The sequence below is a fragment of the Stenella coeruleoalba genome, assembly GCF_951394435.1.
Source record: "Stenella coeruleoalba genome assembly, chromosome: 3".
Taxonomy (NCBI): Eukaryota; Metazoa; Chordata; class Mammalia; order Artiodactyla; family Delphinidae; genus Stenella; species Stenella coeruleoalba.
The window spans coordinates 126,994,154-127,012,789 of NC_137148.1; the positions used below are offsets into that span (position 1 = coordinate 126,994,154).

General features: G+C 43.4%; 2 protein-coding genes across 6 annotated transcripts in view; one reads left to right on the forward strand and one right to left on the reverse strand.

Annotated features, from left to right (window-relative positions):
• The window catches only part of SLC36A2 (solute carrier family 36 member 2), a 73,929-nt gene extending 65,030 nt beyond the window's left edge, over window positions 1–8,899 (reverse strand). For 2 of the 3 annotated variants that reach the window (XM_079916086.1, XM_079916084.1), the window contains exon 1: window positions 8,647–8,899. The gene's annotated coding sequence lies outside the window, so the exon portion shown is untranslated. Of the gene's footprint in view, window positions 1–6,369; window positions 6,488–8,646 lie in introns of those variants that run through there. The other variant, XM_079916085.1, reaches the window with a different exon arrangement.
• A 127-nt stretch (window positions 8,900–9,026) lies between these two features.
• SLC36A1 (solute carrier family 36 member 1) overlaps window positions 9,027–18,636 on the forward strand; it is a 167,319-nt gene continuing 157,709 nt past the window's right edge. For all 3 annotated transcript variants that reach the window (XR_013827640.1, XM_079917163.1, XM_079917162.1), the window contains exon 1: window positions 9,027–9,161. The gene's annotated coding sequence lies outside the window, so the exon portion shown is untranslated. The remainder of the gene's footprint in view (window positions 9,162–18,636) is intronic.

Consider the following 18,636-nt stretch of genomic DNA (forward strand, 5'->3'; position numbering starts at 1 on the left):
ATGTTTAAAAAAATATTAATACAGCCCCTTTTATTCTCAAAAGTGTCTCCACTTGAACAAAAAATTATAACACCCCACTTATCCAATGTTTCCCAATCTCCTTTATACCATAACACATGTGGAAAACGATAACATTTTATAGATCCTCAGGATATAAGAACAAGCCTACTCATGACTAGAGGTAATTGTCTCAGAAGCTCTGGCCACGTTAGGACCCAGCTGGTTGCTCCAAGGGGCAAAAGTATCAACATCTCAGCACCCCTACAACCCACTTATGGTACGCCATTGGCCACTGCATACCACTGCAAAGTCTTCCTTACACTAAAGCAATATAATATGTTTTAAAGCCTGTTCTTCTGATATGCTCCTGTGTGAGCAGCATTTAATTCCAAGGAGTGTACCCGGGTTCTCATACACATGCCCTGACGCTCCTGTCATTGCAATCCTGCCTGCAGGTTAGTTCAGGTTGTCAGACTGCTGGCATCTTTTCCCATATGCCCTCTGGTTCTGTGTCCCTGCAGAATTCCCCATCCCTCGCGCATTCTCCCAGGCACCAAGAGTGTTGGTGTGGTGGCAGAGAGGTCCCGTTGGATTCTCTGGATGGGCTTTTTAGACAGCTTGCAAAATTTTTCTCTGGGTCTTCAGAGTGCATACGTCTCTTAACTTTGTAACACATGTTTTTTTTCTTTAAACATACTTCGTTTACCACAAAGCCGTTAGTGGTAAAACATTTTATCAACATTACCTCCTTTCTAATCATCAAAAGTCACAAGAGCTTGGCTCAGAGGCACGTTGTAGTGTAGATATGGCACCAGCACTTTTCCTAGTATCTGAGCTGCTGTTTGTTCCCTTAGTGGGGTCCTTGCTTTAACGGCTGCTTTTCATTTCAACCACATTGCTAATTTACTGAACAGGATGCATCTTCCTTGGTCATCACCATGTTACATAATGATGGTGTTTGCCTTTCTTTATAACAATTCCTAATTTCTATAGCCATTTCTAATTTCCATTCCCAAATTAAGAATTTTTTTTTTTTTGCATACGCTGGCCTCTCACTGTTGTGGCCTCTCCTGTTGCGGAGCACAGGCTCCGGACGCGCAGGCTCAGCGGCCATGGCTCATGGGCCTAGCCGCTCCACGGCATGTGGGATCTTCCCGGACCGGGGCACGAACCCGTGTCCCCTGCATCGGCAGGCGGACTCTCAACCACTGCGCCACCAGGGAAGCCCCTAAATTAAGAATTTTTAAGTGAACTTTTTGGCACTGTGCCACTTAATGCATTCTTGAATTATACTGTTATGGCTTACAGAATAGTTTAAATTACACTAACAAAGAATGCTTACTACAGATAATTACTCAATCCACCCATAGAAGTTCCATGTGAACAACGGCATTTCTCTCTGGTTTCTGACAAAAATGGGTGGGCACTTCTGTGTCCCAGCCGAAGTGTAGCACACTTTACAGTTCACTCTTTTGAACATCAGTCAGGCTATTATAAGATACCTCGTGAAAGTTTAAATTTGGGTAGGATTCTAAATACTCTAAATTCTGCATACGAAGTAGGACTTCATTAACATTTTTATACCACACCATCTTACATACATGTAATGCAGCTATGTATACAGAGACCGTGTTGTGTACCCTGGGTGTTTTTGTTTTTTCCTTAACCACATGTGCTCCTTCTACATGTGCTATTTTGTAACTGCCATGTATGTGGGGGCCAAGGGCTGGGAAGCCAGAACCAGGAGACACATGACGTGTGTGACTCTGGGTGTGTTGCCCCTCCTCTCTAGTCCTCGGTTTCTCCACTAAGGATGAGAGGTTGGACTCACTGAGCCAAGAGGGGCTTTCCAGCTCTGATAATCTAGAGTTAAAGGAGGCTCCCTGGAAGAATCCCTCATTCTCTTTATGTCTAGGGATGTAAATAGAAGAAAAAGAGAACAAAGGGGAAGGAAAAGAAACAGCTACAAGAAAAAACGGGAAGGAGCAGATACGTGTTGATAAGAGAAGGGGAAAGGAAAGAAGCAGCAAGATGCCTAGACTCACAAAGTGTGAGTATGGACTTCATTTATTAAAAAATAGGTTTCAATTCCCAATGTTTTTTAAGAACACTGGCTGTGGAGTTATACAGAGTTTGACTCCTGGCTTTATCACTATATTCTTGTGTGACTTTGGGCATAGTTTTCCTGTCTCCTTGCCTCAGTTTCATCTATTAAGTGGAATGAAAAATAACGACCTCATAGGATCTCAGTGGGGAGTAAATGAGTTTGTAAAGCATATAGCACCCAGTGAATCAGAGATCTTACTGTCATTGTCATCACTTTTCATGGAGTCCCTCTGAGACAGCGGGGGCAGGAATTCTCCTTCCTTTAAGGTGTTTGCAGGTCGCCCTTCCCCTTCCCATCCTCATGAGGCCAAACAACTCCCACTTCCTGAGTGAAGAACCCAGAGAGGCGAAGCACACATGTTCCCCCCATGCTACCCAGGTCTGTCCCTCCACTGGATGTGGACAGTGAGAGTAATGAGAGTCACCTCTTGTGTGGATATATTGATCAGTACAGTGTGCCAAGTGCTCTGAAACCCATCAGACCCTCTTCTGGCTGAGAGATGAGGAGGCAGAGGCTCAGGGAGGTTAAGCCCCAAGAGGTCATGTCATGTGTCCAGGGGTATAGGAGGCTGGGAAGCTGCATCTCAACACTTTTGTCCCAGTACCCATAACCTGGGGAGGCATTCGCTCAGCTTCTCCGGGGAGGCTGGGCTCCTGCGTGTTCTCTGCCCTTTGATGGCGTTCCCCACCCTGCTGCTTCACTAACCGTGGGTGCTGCTGAGTGGTGGGTGTGGTGAGATGGTCAAGTATGTGGTCACTGGCACTCCGGCTTCAGCAATGATCAGCCGTGCGACCCTAAATGTTTTAAATCTTTCTAAAGCCCACTTTCCTCATCTGTAAAATGGGGATAATGCCTTATGCCTAGAATGAGAAGTTGAGACAGGGTTTCTTGAGAAAGTGATTTACTAAGGGAGTGTTCTCAGGAGAAGGGGTGTGAGGGAAGCAGAAGGGAAGAAAAGGGAAAAGCTAAGTGAGGATGCAGTCTCAGGTGGAGACTAGCTTCAGCCCGATCCCACAGGGAGCTCTGGAGCACAAGTTGCATCATAAGCTGGTCCCACCTTAAAGTCAGGGGACTGACCTTTGGTTCCCATCCCCCTTAACTAATTGGCTGTGGACTGCACTTCCCCCATCTGTCATAGAGTGTGAAGGAAATGGATCGGGGACCCAAGGGATCCTGAAAGAAGAGATGGAGAGAAAAAGGGGAAATTGAGCAGGACTCATATGACATACACAATCAATAAACATAAACCCTCTCCTTTTTATACAAAAGGCTGTATCACCATTCTCTTCATATTTTCCCTTAGGAATATAACTGGAATTTGCTTCAAAATAATTTAGGGTGCAGGGGCATTAGGTGGGAATAGATAATCGGGGGGTGGTGGTGGTGGTGATGGTATTGGGTTGGGATACAGATAAATAATGTTGGCCAAGAACTCTCTCCAAACAGAGTTGGTTTCACACCCAGCAGCCAATCAAATCTGCTCTTTTGAACACCATCAATGGTCATTCTTTACTAACCACAATGGTCTGTTTTCAGTCCTCTTCTTATGTGAACAAGCAGTAGCATTTGACATAGGTAGTCTCTCCCCTCCTTGAAAAACTTTCTTCACTTGGCTTCCCAGACACCACCACTTCTGGTTTGCCTCCTAGCTCAGTGACCGTGCCTTCATGGTTCCTTCTGCTCATTCCTAGTCATCTCTCTATGCTCTCCTAGACTTGATTTTTGGATTTCCTCCCATAGTTATTTGCACTCACTTCCCTGGTGAGCTCATCTAGTCTCTTTGCTTAACTACCATAAATATGCTGACAATGGCCAATTTTTTATCTCTAGGCTGGACCTCTCTACTCTCCACAATCATCCCAATGCCTACCTGACCTCTTCCCTTGGATGTCTCACAGGCGCTTCACACACAACAGGCTCCCCTTGCTCCCCACCAAAACCTGCCCCTGCCACTGTCTTTCTGTTCTAGTAAAAGGCAACTCTATCTTTCCCGTTGCTCAGGCCAAAGTGTTTGGCTCCTCCCTCTCATACTCCACTTCCAGTCCATCGATGTGTCCAACCTACGATAAAATTATTTTCAGAAACTGACCACCTTCACTGCTGTCACTCTTGTCAAGTCATCACAATCTTATCCTGGCTTACTACAACTGCCTCCCAACAGGTCTCGCTGTTTCTGCCCTTGCCTATATCAACCCAATAGACAAAGCATCCTTTTAAACCCAAATCAGATCATGGCACTCCTCTGCTGAAACTCCTCCAGTATCTTCCCATCTCACTCAGAATAAAAGCCAAAGCCCTTAAAGTGGCTCACAGAGCACTATACAATTTTCACCCATTTGTTGTTGCTCTGACCTAATCTACTTCTCTTTCCCTAGCTCTCTTTGCTCCAGCCACAGTGACCTCCTTGTCATTCTTCAAACGGAAGAGGCGCAGTCCCACCCCAGGGCCTTAGCATATGCTATTCCCTCGGCCCAGAATGCTCTTCCCAGTGTTCACATGGCCTGTTTCTTCACCTATTTCAGGTGTTTATTTACATTTCATCTTCTCAGTGAGAGCTTTCTTGACTATTTAAAAAGTTGCAATCCCTTCCCTCTGCCTCCAGACTCCCTCTTCCACTTTCCTGATTTACTTTTCTCCATAGCAGATGCACCGCTGACATATGTATATTACTTAGTTATTCTTACTTATTTCTGTTGCCTGTCTCCTCCCACTAAAATATAAACTGCACAAGAGCAGGGGTTTTTGTCTATTTTGTTCACTGTTGTATCCCTAGAGCCTGGCACAATGATACTCAATAAATACTTATTGATAAAAATATGAACACATTTCCTCATCCTTATCTTCTTACTGTTTGATTTGATTCTTAATTTCTGTTATTATATTTTAAATTTCCAAATTTTAATTTAAAATTAATTTTAAAATATAAAATTTATAATTTTTATTTTTCTCAGAATATTCTTTTTTAAAGCATATTGTTTTTATTTCATGATTGCAACATCTTATCTCTCTGAGGTTTTTTTAGGGCAGCATTTCTCCAACAAGAGGCAACATCAGAATCACCTGGAGGGCTTATTGAAACAGATTGCGGGGCCCCACTGCTGGAGTTGCTGATGCAGATTCTGGAGTGGGACCCCAGTTTGTGCTTTTATGTTTTGCATAGTTTCTTCCAACGTGCTTTCATGTGTTCGTGCATTCCAAGGTGCTTTCATGTGTTTGTGCATTTGATTATTCTTCTTAGAGGCTTTTCTCAGATGTCTGGTAATCTCTTTCAAATTTTAAAATTCACCTTTTAAATACAATAAAGTTCATATATTTTAATTGTCCAGGTAATGGCTTTTGACCAGCGTTTAAGCCTATGTAGCCATCATCCCAATCAAGATGTAGCATTTTAGCACTGCCCCGGAAAGCTCTCAAGTCCCTTTGCTGTCAGTCCACACCCCACACATCCCAAGCAACCACTGATCAGTTTTCTGTCACTAGATTAGTTTTTGCTCATTCTATATATTTGTATTAATTGAATCATGTAGCATGTAGTCTCTTGTGTCTAGCTTCTTTCACTTAGCATAATGAGATTCATCCTTATCAGTAGTTCCTTCCTGCTATATATGCCACAATTTGTTTATCAATTCATCTGTTGATGAATATTTGAGTTGTTACTAATTTAGCTTTAGTAAGCTGCTTGCTGTGAACCTGTGATTACAAGTCTTTGTATGGATCACAGCCAGGACTAGGGTGAGGCAAGCCGGGAAACCTAGTTCACAAAATTTAAGGAGGCCCTCACTCTTCTGTACCTATAAGTGCCAACTTTGCACTTGCACAACCCTGAGAGGGAGCCCCTCCTTAAATTTTCCACCCAACGCACCAGGCTCTGGGCCCGGTGTGGATATGCTTCTATTTTTCTTGGGTAAAGAGTGAAATTGCGGGCTTCCCTGGTGGCGCAGTGGTTGAGAGTCCGCCTGCCGATGCAGGGGACGCGGGTTTGTGCCCCGGTCTGGGAAGATCCCACGTGCCGTGGAGCGGCTGGGCCCGTGAGCCATGGCCCCTGAGCCTGTGTGTCCGGAGCCTGTGCTCCGCAACGGGAGAGGCCACAACAGTGAGAGGCCCGCGTACCCCCTCCCCCAAAAAAGAGTGAAATTGCTCCATCATAGGATAGATATGCATTTAACTTCGTAAAAAACTGCCAACGAGTTTTCCAAAGTGGCTGCACCATTGTACACTCCCACCAGCAAGGGATGAGAGTCCCAGTTGCTCCACATCCTCACCAACACATGTATTTCCACTCTTTTCTTCTCTGTTGCCACAGATGGACTGCTGCAAATATGGCTCACCCGTGCAGTTCTTTCTGTCATCCTCATCTCTTTGGCTTTCCTGATCTAAATGAGATTCAGGAGAGTTTTTGTTGTTAGTCTTGCTGAACTGTCCATGAGCGCTGTTTCAAACAAAGGCGATATAAGCTGTGCAGCTCTGAGTGAGCTCTTCACCTTCAGAAAGAGTTTTTATTGATGCTTTTCTGAGATCTGCCCTCTCCCCTAACCCCCCACCCTGGGTCCCCTCACTCCTCTCTGAGTTTCTTCTCCTTTCTCCTGCACAGCTTCTGTCTGATCTCAGCTGCTTTTGTTGGTCCTTACACGCATTTTGGTAACTATGGATTATATTTCTCTTCTGGCTTTGCTGTAAATAGAATTTGCATTTTTTTCCTTTTTGCTTTTGTACAGTTTCTAAGAGTAAAAGTCAAAGCGGTTATTTACACAACCATTTTGCACTAGAAATCTTTATATTTCTGAGTAAGCAGTGGGGGCAGAGGTGGAGATTTGCATATTGGGGAAAAGTTATCTGGGAAAGATAAGGAGATGTTATTGTATGCTAGTTTCTAATTAGGGCTGCAAAATGATAAGGTTGATAGAGTCCTAACAGTATCTGAAAATTGTGCAGCCTTTTCTCAAGGGTCTCTCTGATAAAGGTGTAGTGGTCACCACAGAAGTAAGAACCTTATCTAGAGTCAGTGCATCCCAGGTGCAGATGGCAAAGTCCCACCTCCATCAGTAATTCCAATAGGGAGCTATGTGGTTCTCACAAGCTCTGCCTTTCTGGGGTAAAACATTAGGAGGAGCCACAGAATCAATGAAATTTGAGGTGGGAGATGACCTAAAGGGGGCATTCCTAGACTTGGACTCAGCAGCATTCCAAGCACAGCTCCTGGCACTGAGCAGTCAATGAACTGGGGACTTCTACCAGGGATGGGATGAATTCATTCATCCTCATATTTTGACTACATTCTTTTCTCTTTCCCTGCTGAAATGAATCAACTGGAATAGATTTTTTAAAATATATATATAGGTTATGGAACATATAGAGATTTTAAACATATATACATAAAGTAATATATGTTTATGAAATAATTTAAACAGTACAGACAGTGAAGAATAAAAGTCTTAAGGAAAACAGTAAGTACTGGTATTCATGATTCTAAATTTTAACACCACACATCTGTACATGCCTATATATAGATACTTCTATAAATACATGGCATAGGGTTTGGAAAACAATACTCAAATGCTGGTAACTGTCAATCTTTGGAGAGGAGAGTGAATTTGGGAGAAGGGAAATTTTCACTGTTTATATATACCAGGGAAGTCCATGTTCATTATCTTGATTGTGGTGATCGTTTCACAGGTGAATATATATGTTGAAAGTTATCAAATTATACACTTTAATTATGTGCAGTTTATTGTATATAAATTAAACCACAATAAAGCTGTTAAAATATTCAGTAAAAATTATATAATGCAGTAACATATTTTTATTAGAAATGTTATGCAAGAATTTCCCTGGTGTTACAGTGGTTAAGAGTTGGCCTGCCAATGCAGGGGACATGGGTTCAATCCCTGGTCCAGGAAGATCCCACAGGCCGCGGACCAAGTAAGCCTGTGTGCCACAACTACTGAGTCTGCACTCTGGAGCCTGTGAGCCACAACTACTGAAGCCTATGGGCCTAGAGCCCATGCTCTGCAACAAGAAAAGCCACAGCAAGGAGAAGCCCGTGCACCACAACGAGGATTAGCCTCCCCCGCTCACAGAAACTAGAGAAAGCTGGTGTGCAGCAATGAAGACCCAACGCAGCCATAAATAAATAAATAAATAAAGTTATATTAAAAAAATTTTTTTAAAAGATAATGAATATATTCGTCACCTTGAAAGTTTCCTTATGTCCCTTTATAATCACTCTCTCCTCTCCTGATCTCCTCAGCCATTCCCAGGCAACCACTGATGTGTTTTCTGTCGGTGTAGATTATTTTAAAATTTCTAGAATATTATATAAACAGAATTTTTTTTCTGGCTTCTTTCACTCAGCATAATTAAGATGTATCCATTCTGTACCTGTTTCAATAACTTTTTTATTTTTTTTGCTCCGTAATTTTTAAAAGTAAAATCTGCTAGGAGGAGGGAAGAGGAGCGTAGATAAGACATACACTCCCTGTTGCCATTAAAAAATGTTATTTACATTTTTAAAATATATTAAAAAGAGGGTATTGACTTACCTCACTGCCCCATTTCCAGTCGCAACCACACGTTTGGGCAAACGTTTAAAAGTATGACGAAAGTTTGGAAAAGATGCATTACTTCTCGATTATTAAGCGCAACATATGCTCGGTGAGACGTGTTAACGTACGGCTAGGGTAAAACTGAGCCACCTTTCACAAGCCCACAGCTCAGGGTACCGCGCTCTCCGACTCTGGCCTCGCGGCCGGGCCTGGATCTTCGACGCGCGGCTCACGCCCAGATCCCGCGAGCACCGTCCTTCCCGCAGAGGCAGCTCCCGTCGCCAGGTGGTGCTGCGAAGCCGAGCCCCCGAGCCCCGCGAGAGGGGAGGAGCAGCCGCGCGCGGGAGCATGTGATCCGGGCCTCGGGTTTGGGAGCCTGGATCACGTGATGGCGCCCGGAAGCGGCTGCCTGGGCAGCGGAGGGTGGGCATGGCTAGGGCTCCGAGCTGAGGCAGGGAGTGGTGGGCTGCTGCGCTGAAACTGGAGCCAGAGCCGGAGTCGGAACCCGAGCGGTGAGTCCGCGCGCTGATGGCCTGGGGCTGGCGGCCGGTCGTCGCCTTCTGCTGGACCCACGTCGCCTTCCTCCGGGCTCAGCGGATGCTCCGGGTCAGGCACCGACCGGCTTAGGCTGCGGGTCCGAGTCTCCTCGGTATCCCGGTCGCAGCTGCGGTGCGATGCGGGCACTCCTCCTGGATGAGGGGAGGTGGAGAATCCCTAGTCCTTCGCGCTGTCTCCCTTGACCTCCCCGACCTGTTTGACAGGTGTGGAAACTGAGGTCCCGAGACGGGGAGAATCACCGAAATGACCAGCTAGAGCTTCTGTTGAGCGCTTTCTAGAGGGGTCCGGACATCGCGGGCAGGTGACCCGCCAGCTGCGGGAGCCCTGCTTGGGACTTGCTAATAGCGGGTCTTTGGGTCATAGAATACCGAAACTACCACGATGCAGCGAAATTATCTTTTGCAACCCCTTTCTAGAGCTGTGGGGAAATCGAGGTCCAAGAAGCGGTGGGGGTTGTCTAAGGTCATCCCATGAGTTAGTCGCAGCCCTGCGACTAGAATCCAAGTCTCCTGAGCTCCAGTGGCTTTTTGCTTTTCACCACACTGCCTCCTGCAGAAAACTTGACAGGTGAAAAGCACGCTTTTCCTGTCCCCTTTTCTTTCATTCCTCTCCCTTTTTAGCTCTGCATTCTCCATCGCCGCCGGGATCGACTTGGCTCTGGGTGTGGTTCCCTGATTCAGTGTTCACCGATTTTTCTGCAAACTCATCATTCTGTAGGTTTTGTTTCTAAGCGTTCTGCAATTTTGTGTAAGTCATACCAAAATATGAAATAAGAAGCAGAGTATGCGCCTGGGAGGGTAGGTGGCTCACAACTGAGGTTGTGGAGAGCCCTAACATTAACTTGAAGAATGTCAAGACCTTTGCTTTATTTTTAATATAGCTTGGTAGATTTGGGGAATGCTGGTCATTCGGATGGATGTTTTGCTTGCCAAAAGAAGATAGCAGCGTGGTGTAATGGAAAGACCTGAGACTGGGGAATCAGGAGATTTTGTTCTAGTTCTGACACTTGCTTTGCAACCTTGGGTGACTCCCATCCTTGCTTGGGTTTAGGTTTCCCAGTCTGAACAGTGATGGGGTGGAATCCCTAAGGTCTCCTTCTGCTGTGACATTCTCTGCATCTCAGTCTGTTTGTTGTCTATTCAGAGAGATTTTTTCTCCTGTATATTAGTATTTCCCTTGCAAAAAGGTTTAATTCAGTTGTCCAGGAAGCAGTTTATCTACTTATTTCTAGGTTATCATGAAATCCACCTCTTCTTTCTACCTATCTCTGTATTATATCTAAGCTAAATGCTGATAGCTGAAAATGGTTTTGACTTTTATTATTTTAAATATGATCAAGGCCCTCTTTGATTCTTGTTGAGAGGCTAGTCTACAGTAATTAACGTGATTGTATGTTTAGAGTGTGTTTTTTTAAAAGATGTTCTTGAAGTCAAGAGGACACAAAAGACTTGAACATTCCCTCTGGGTTTGAGACTGTTTGGGGTGGAGGCCTTATGCAACAGAGCCTGCTCTGATGATCATATTAAGTCTCTCTCCCTTTGTTTTCTGATTGTGCCATTTATAATTGTCTGCTCTTGAGTCCTTGTTTTCCCTTTAAAGCATGTATCTGTTCATTTGGCCTCATCCCTGCGGAAGCTTGAAGTGCTCAGAGCTTTGTCTATTTTAAAGGCAGTGTAAGGAGGTGGATTCCATTTCTTTTGTAATGTTCCAGAGACCACAACTGGGACGGTGGATGGAAGTACCATAAAGGAAGTGGTTTGGGGGTGAGCATAAGAACTTTAAAAGAATTAGCGCTCTAGCATGTTGCAACACAGAGCATGGCAGACTCTGTCTCTGGAGGTCATTGTCACTGGGCAATTACTTTTGGGAATGTTGTAGATTAGGTCATTGTGTTGGGTAGGGGGTCAGACTAGATACAATTTTCAGTTTTCGGGCTTCCCTGGTGGCGCAGTGGTTGAGAGTCCGCCTGTAGATGCAGGGGACACGGGTTTGTGCCCTGGTCTGGGAGGATCCCACATGCCGTGGAGCAGCTGGGCCCGTGAGCCATGGCTGCTGGGCCTGCGCGTCCGGAGCCTGTGCTCTGCAGCGGGAGGGGCCACAGCAGTGAGAGGCCTGCGTACTGCAAAAAAAAAAAAAATTCAGTTTTCTTCTAATTCAGAAGTTCTTTGAAATTCTAGGACTGGACTTGTTAGCATGTGGAATGTGAGGTAGAGTAGATGGAACCGAGGTGCACTTTTGTGAATGCTTTATTTTTCCCCTTTGCTCAGATAACAATTCTCATGTTAAATATTCCACTTTTTCTTTCTTTTTATCCCTCCTCTCTTCCCCAGTGAGTGTCTCAGTTCTTTAAGTTCTTGATACCTTTTCCAGGGTCAGATGCTGAAGAGTCATTGCTGTTAATGGTATATTCTTTCTTTCCATCCTGACCTGAAGTGAGATCCTAGAGCTGGGCTGAGTGAGTGGACTTTGGTTTCTACTTTTGCTGACTGGTCCTCATACTTTCTTCCAGAGGTGTGTGACTACCCACTGAGTCCTAGGCTAGCTTTCTCTTTTTCCCATAGAGGAAGCTCACATTGTCTTAACCCAGATCTTGGCGGAATCTTGTACCTCCTTCCTTTGGCCGGGCCTTACTGGGTCTGAGCACACAAAGCTAGTCTCTATTTAATGAGTGTGGGGTCCAGTGGATAGGATATTCTGCATATGCCAAAAGAGAAACCTCCTGATGCTGTATTTGGTGCTGTCTCTTCTTTTTCCTTCCATACATTTCTCTTGGAATCCTTGACACCCGGGGCCAGTTCTCAATGACCCTCTCTAGTAGGAAAGACTCCTCTGTGCTTCCCTTTTCCATGAAGTTCAGGAATCTGTCTACATGGGTTACTGGGATGCTCTTGGCACATAGATCACTGTTTCCGAGATGGAGACCTGGCTCAGCTCTCCAGAGTGATGGAATGGAGGAAGTCCTGCAGCGCTTTATTTGTGTAGTGACTCCCTGACTTGAACTTCTGACTTCCGTCCTTGAACTTCTCTCTGGTAATAACACAGTTGCTGCCATTAGTGAGGGTCCATTATGTACCAGGCAACATAATTAACATCTTTTCCTTCTACCTTGTAACAATATTGTGATGTAAGCATTCTTTTTTTTTTTTTTTTATGTAAGCATTCTCAATGACATTTTTCAGATGAGGAAATTGAGACAAAGGGAGATCAGGGTCACACAACTAGGCTCTGAACTCATGTACTTTTTATTTTTCAGGATTCCCCCTGTAGACCTAATCCTGCCCCAGCTTTGTTCCCAGGGAGATTTTGGGGAGAATAGATGGTGTGTTAGGAAGAACACTGGACTAGGAATCGGATATGCTGTATTCTAATCCCAAACTGTTAGCCAGCTGGGGGCTTGGTTTTCTCACCTATAAATGGGAAACTGGAGCTTGGTTACCTGTCAGTCATGCCTGGTCCTAACATTTAGAGGTTTTTATAATTGTGGGTAAAAAGTGAGTGTGTTTGCTCTTTCAGCTGCTTCCGTGCAGAGCCTGCTGATGTCAGCAGCTGTTTTGCGGCTGTCCTTGCACCAGAGCCTCTCAGGCAGGAGTCTCAAGTTAGGGAATGTACTTTTTTGGTAGATCGGATGGAGTCCTATCTGATGTCCTCTACAATAAATCTTGTGGATGTCAGAAATGTTCACTTCCCTCCCTGTAGACCACATATAGGAACACAGTCTGTGTCCTTGTTCGTGTTTTTGGAATTCCAGCAACAGAGAAGAGAACGTATATCTAGAGAATTCGCTGTTTCTCTGGGTTCCAGAGAATGTAATTGTTTCAGAATAATAGGTAGCACTTTTAGTCTGCGTATTATCACCAATCCATGAACTTTGGTAGGAGGTGAGGCCTGTGGTATACCTATCATAAGATCATATATATATATATATATATATATATATATATATATATATATATATATTTTTTTTTTTTTTGCGGTATGCAGGCCTCTCACTGTTGTGTCCTCTCCCGTTGCGGAGCACAGGCTCTGGACGTGCAGGCTCAGCGGCCATGGCTCACGGGCCCAGCCGCTCCGTGGCATGTAGGAACCTCCCGGATTGGGGCATGAACATGTGTCCCCTGCATCGGCAGGCGGACTTTCAACCACTGTGCCACCAGGGAAGCCCTATATGTTTTTTTTCATAGTGCTTTATATAAATCTGCCTGTAATCGGGATCATCTAAGAAGCTCGTTAAAATTAAAATGCTCAGGCTGAATCAGATTGGGCCCAGAAATCTGTTTTTTTTTTTTAGCAGTTTTATTGAGATATAATTCACATAGCATACTATTCATCCATTTAAAGTGTACAATTCAATAGCTTTTCCACTGAACTCACAAAGTTGTGCAACCGTCAACACAATCAATTTTAGAACATTTCATCACCCAAAAGAAACTCTGAACCCTTTAGCTGTCACCCCTACTCCCTACCGCAAACTCTAGGCAACTACTAATCTACTTTTTGTCTATAGGTTTCCCTGTTCTGAACTTTCATATGAATGAAATCATACACTATATGATCCTCTGTGACTGACTTCTTTCCCTTAGAATAATGTCTTCAAGGTTCATCTGTGCTGTAGCATCTATCAGTATTTCATTTCTTTTTATTGCTGAATAATATTCCATTGTATGAATATTCCACATTTCATTTATCCATTTATCAGGGGTTTTTTTGGCTACTAGGAACAATGCTGCTATGAACATTTGTGTGTATGTTTTTCTATGGACATACATTTTCATTTTGGTATGTACCTAGGAGTGGAATCATTGCTGGATCATATGGTAACTATGTTTAGCCTTTTGAGGAACTGCCAGACTGTTTTCCAAAGTGATTGCACCATTTTACATTCCCACCAGCAGTGTAAGAGGGAACCCTCTACAATTTGTCTGCATCCTTGCGGATACTTATTATTATCTGTCTTTGAGTCTAGCCATGCTGGTGGGTGTGAAGTGGTATCTCATTGTGATATTTGTTTCTCACTTACCTGACGGCTAAGGATATTGAGTATTTTTACAGATGATTATTGGCATTTTCACATCTTTGGTGAAATATTATTCAGATCCTTTGCCCATTTTTTAATTGGGTTTTCACTTTATTATTGAAGTGTAATATTTTGCGAAAAGTTTTTCCCATTCTGTGGGTTGTTTCTCACTTTCTTGGTGGTATCCTTTGAGGCATATACATTTTAAATTTTGATTAGGTCTAATTTACCTATTTTTTCTTGTGCTTCTGCTGTCGTATATAAGAAACTCTGCTTAATCCATGGTCACAAAAGTTTATACCTATGTTTTCTAATAAGAGTTTTTATAGTTTTAGCCCCTACATGTAGGTCTTTGACCTATTTTGAGTTAATTTTTATATATAGTGTGAGGTAGAGTTACAACTTCATTCTTTTGCACGTGGATATCCAGTTGTCCCAGTGTCAATTGTTGAAAAGACTATTTTTTCCTCCATTGAATTGTCTTGGCACCCTTGTCAAAAATCAATTGACCGTAGGTATGAGAGTTAATTTCTGGACTCTAAATTCTATTCTGTTGATCTATCTGTCTGTCATTATGCCAATACTGTATTGTCTTGGGGTCACTGTAGCTTTGTGTAGCAATTGGGAAGTCCTCCAACTTTGTTCTTTTTCTCCAAAATTGTTTTGGCTAATTTGGGCCTCTTGAATTTCCATATGAATTTTAGAATTGGCTTGTTAATTTCTGCAGAAAGGCAGCTGGGATTTTGATAGGGATTCAATTGAATCTGTGGATCAATTTAGGGAATATTGCCATCTTAACAGTATTAAATCTTCTAATTCATGAATATTGGGATGTTTTTCATTCATTTAGGTCTTCTTTAATTTCTTTCAACAATGTTTTATAGTTTTCATGTACAAGTCTTACACCTACTTGGCTAAATTTCTTCCTGAATATTTGATTCATTTTGATGCTATTGTAAATAGAACTGTTTTCTCAATTTTGTTTTCAAATTGTTCACTGAAAGTACAAAGAAATGCAACTGATTTTTGTATATTGATCTTATATCCTGCAACTTTGCTGAACTTATTAGTTCTAATGGTTTTTAGAGGATAATTTTTTATGTGTTTACAAGTCACCCTTAGAAGTATTGTTTAAATTTTAGTAATGAAGCTAACACTTTAGTACTGCCTCTCCCTCCCCTCCTCTCCTTTCCTCTCCCCGACCTTCCCGTGTGCCCTGAAAGAGACCTACAAAGTCATACAGATGGATTCTCCTTCCGTTATTGGAATTTATCTTGTTTATTGTACTGAATTTGGAATAGAATTTAATCACTAAGTCTTAAATAGCTATCTTGAGAACATTTTAGTATATTCAAAAGTAAGTTCAAAAATGAGTTTAGTATTTCCAAAAGTATGAGTCTGGTAGGTGGGGGAAAGATGCTCTTACAGTTTTTATTATCAGTGGTCTTTGTTGGAAATTAAAGAAACGTAAAATAAAATAAATACAAGGAGCCACCCATTCATCAGAAACAGCAAAAATAAAAATGATAAAATCCAGGAATTCCCCGGCAGTCCAGTGGTTAAGACTCAGTGTTTTCACTGCTGGGGCCCAGGTTCAATCCGTGGTCGGGGAACTAAGATCCCACAACCTGCGTGCACAGTGTGGCCCAAAAAAAAAAAAAAAAAAAAGGTAAAATCCAAAGTTGGCAGGGTTATGAAAAGATAGGCATGTCCATATATTGCTAGTGACACTGTATGTTAGTTCAGTCATTTGTATGGTGATAACCATAGAAAAGCCGATTCATCTAGCTCTACTCCAAGGATATGACTTGAAAACTAGAAACTATTTGTAGGAATTTTTTTAGCTATGATGTAAGATAGTCCAAAAAAAAAGCTCAAAAGCCAACAGTTGGGAGCTGGTGAAGCAAATTATTTTATTAATATAATGATGGACCATTATATTACTATATTACAACTAAAGATCATCAGTGTGTGTACTGCGTAGATTCAAGGAAGAGTAGATATAAAATAAGTGGAACAAAGCCTTAAAATAATGAGAATATTGATTAATTAAAAATAGTTTATATAAGGAAATTTATCAGGGTTATACAAATAGTTGGTATTTCAATGCAATTTTGGTTGAATGTACACTTGAAAAAAACAATATGTACATATATATGTTTGCCAGTAAACATGCAGACTTTTCTTATGTAGTACACTTTTTTTTTTTGGCTGTGCCACGTGGCATGTGGGATCTCAGTTTCTTGACCAGGGATCAAACCCGCGCCCCCTGCACTGGAAGTGTGGAGTCTTAACCACTGGACTGCCAGGGAAGTCCCTTAATACACTCTTTTGAGTCTAAATATCTTATGGAGATTTTACTTTGTGTTGATGGGCCACACATATTGTATAAACTCTGTCCATTGTCCTCAAGAACCTGAAGGAAGAGCTGGTCTTGAGCTCTTAAATATTACGACTCTTAAATATTAACTGTCCATACTCATTTAGACAGTTAACAGGGTCTAATAAAATCTCCCACAGGGCAGGAAATGGCAATTAGAGCACTAGACGGTAGAAACCAGGTTTCATCACGGAGAGCCCAAGGCAAGGTGTCCATGGAGGCTTGTACTCAGTGGGGACAGCTGGAGAGAAGAGGAGGACGCCTTGGTTGCCAGAAAGAACCCTAAAAGGCACTCCAGGGAGTGACCGCACCCACCCTCTACAGTGCTTCAATTCCTGCTTAGCAGCTCTGAGAGGGGCTTCTGCTTGGAGCTTTCCAGGGATAAGGAACTATCTCCTAGAGCGATCCATCTGGACAACTCCCTTTTTTTTTTTTTTTAAATAAATTTATTTATTTATTTTTGGCTGCATTGGGTCTTTGTTGCTGCGAGCGGGGGCTACTCTTTGTTGCGGTACGCGGGCTTCTCATTGCGGTGGCTTCTCTTGTTGCAGAGCATGGGCTCTAGGCGCACGGGCTTCAGTAGTTGTGGCATGCAGGTTCAGTAGTTGTGGCTCATGGGCTCTAGAGCACAGGCTCAGTGGTTGTGGTGCACAGGCTTCGTTGCTCCGTGGCATGTGGGATCTTCCCGGACCAGGACTCGAACCCACGTCTCCTGCATTGGCAGGTGAATTCTTAACCACTGTGCCACCAGAGAAGCTCTGGACAACTCCTTTTGATAATTGTCTTTCTTATGTCTAGCCAAGGACCTGCCTCCCTTTACTTTCCACCTACTGATCCTGTTTCTGAGTAATCTTTGAGGCTCCACAGAGCAAATCTGATCCCTAGGACAGATTTTAAAGACAGTTTTTTTACCTCCCGAGTTGCCAGTTCTCCAGGTTGAAACTTCTCAGGGCTTCCAACCGTTCTTCATTTAGCTGGTTTTCTTCCCCGTCATGACCTTGGTGCTGACCCCTGGCTATACCGCAGTTTATCATTATCCCCTTTATAGCGTGCTGCCCGGAACAGAGTACAAGATATGGCAAAAAAGAACAGTCTGTCATCTCCCTGGGGTTCTCTCTTGTTGTAGTGCAACCAAGAATTGCATTAGTTGAATTGGCGTCTATTATGATATCATTGATTTCTGTTGAGCTTATCAACTAAAACCCATAGGTAGCATTTCTTTTTCCTTTTTCAACATGCACACAGTTGCCAAGCCACATCTTCCACATCCTGCAGTTGTTCATTGGACTTTTGATCTGTAGATTTCAGCTGCTTTCTGAGCAGTTTTCTTAGTGATAATCTGCTGTGGGTCACAACATAAAGAGGCCTCTTTACAGTGTTTGAAATAAATTGAGCGTCTGTGCCAAGTAAGCAAGAGTGGTTTTTGGTTGATGGGGAGGGATTGGGGAACTTGTCAGTGCCTGTTTTCTGTCCCTCTCCCTCAGTAATATGCAGGGTTCACCTGGAAGGCTCTGTTCCTCAGATGCTTTTGGTGTATTGGAAGAGACTAGAAATTAGCTGCTGTTTGCATGAAGAATTGCATTAATTGATTCCTGGAATATTAGAGCAATAGTTTAGTACACCGTACCCCACACCCCCGCCTTTTTTTTTTTTTTGCGGTACGCGGGCCTCTCACTGTTGTGGCCTCTCCCATTGCGGAGCACAGGCTCCGGATGCGCAGGCCCAGCGGCCATGGCCCACGGGCCCAACCGCTCCGCGGCATGTGGGATCCTCCCAGACCGGGGCACGAACCTGCGTCCCTTGCATCGGCAGGCGGACTCCCAACCACTGTGCCACCAGGGAAGCCCCACCCCCGTCTTTTTGAGCATGTGGAACTAAACCCAAGAGAAATAAGGAGAATTGTTCCAGGCTACTGAGCAAACTGGTGTTAGAGGCAGCTTTAGCACCCAGGCCTTCTGACATTCATAGAAATTAATTTAATTGCTTTTGCCTGAATAGCAGCTTTCAACTGTTCCTATTGAGATACTAAATAGAT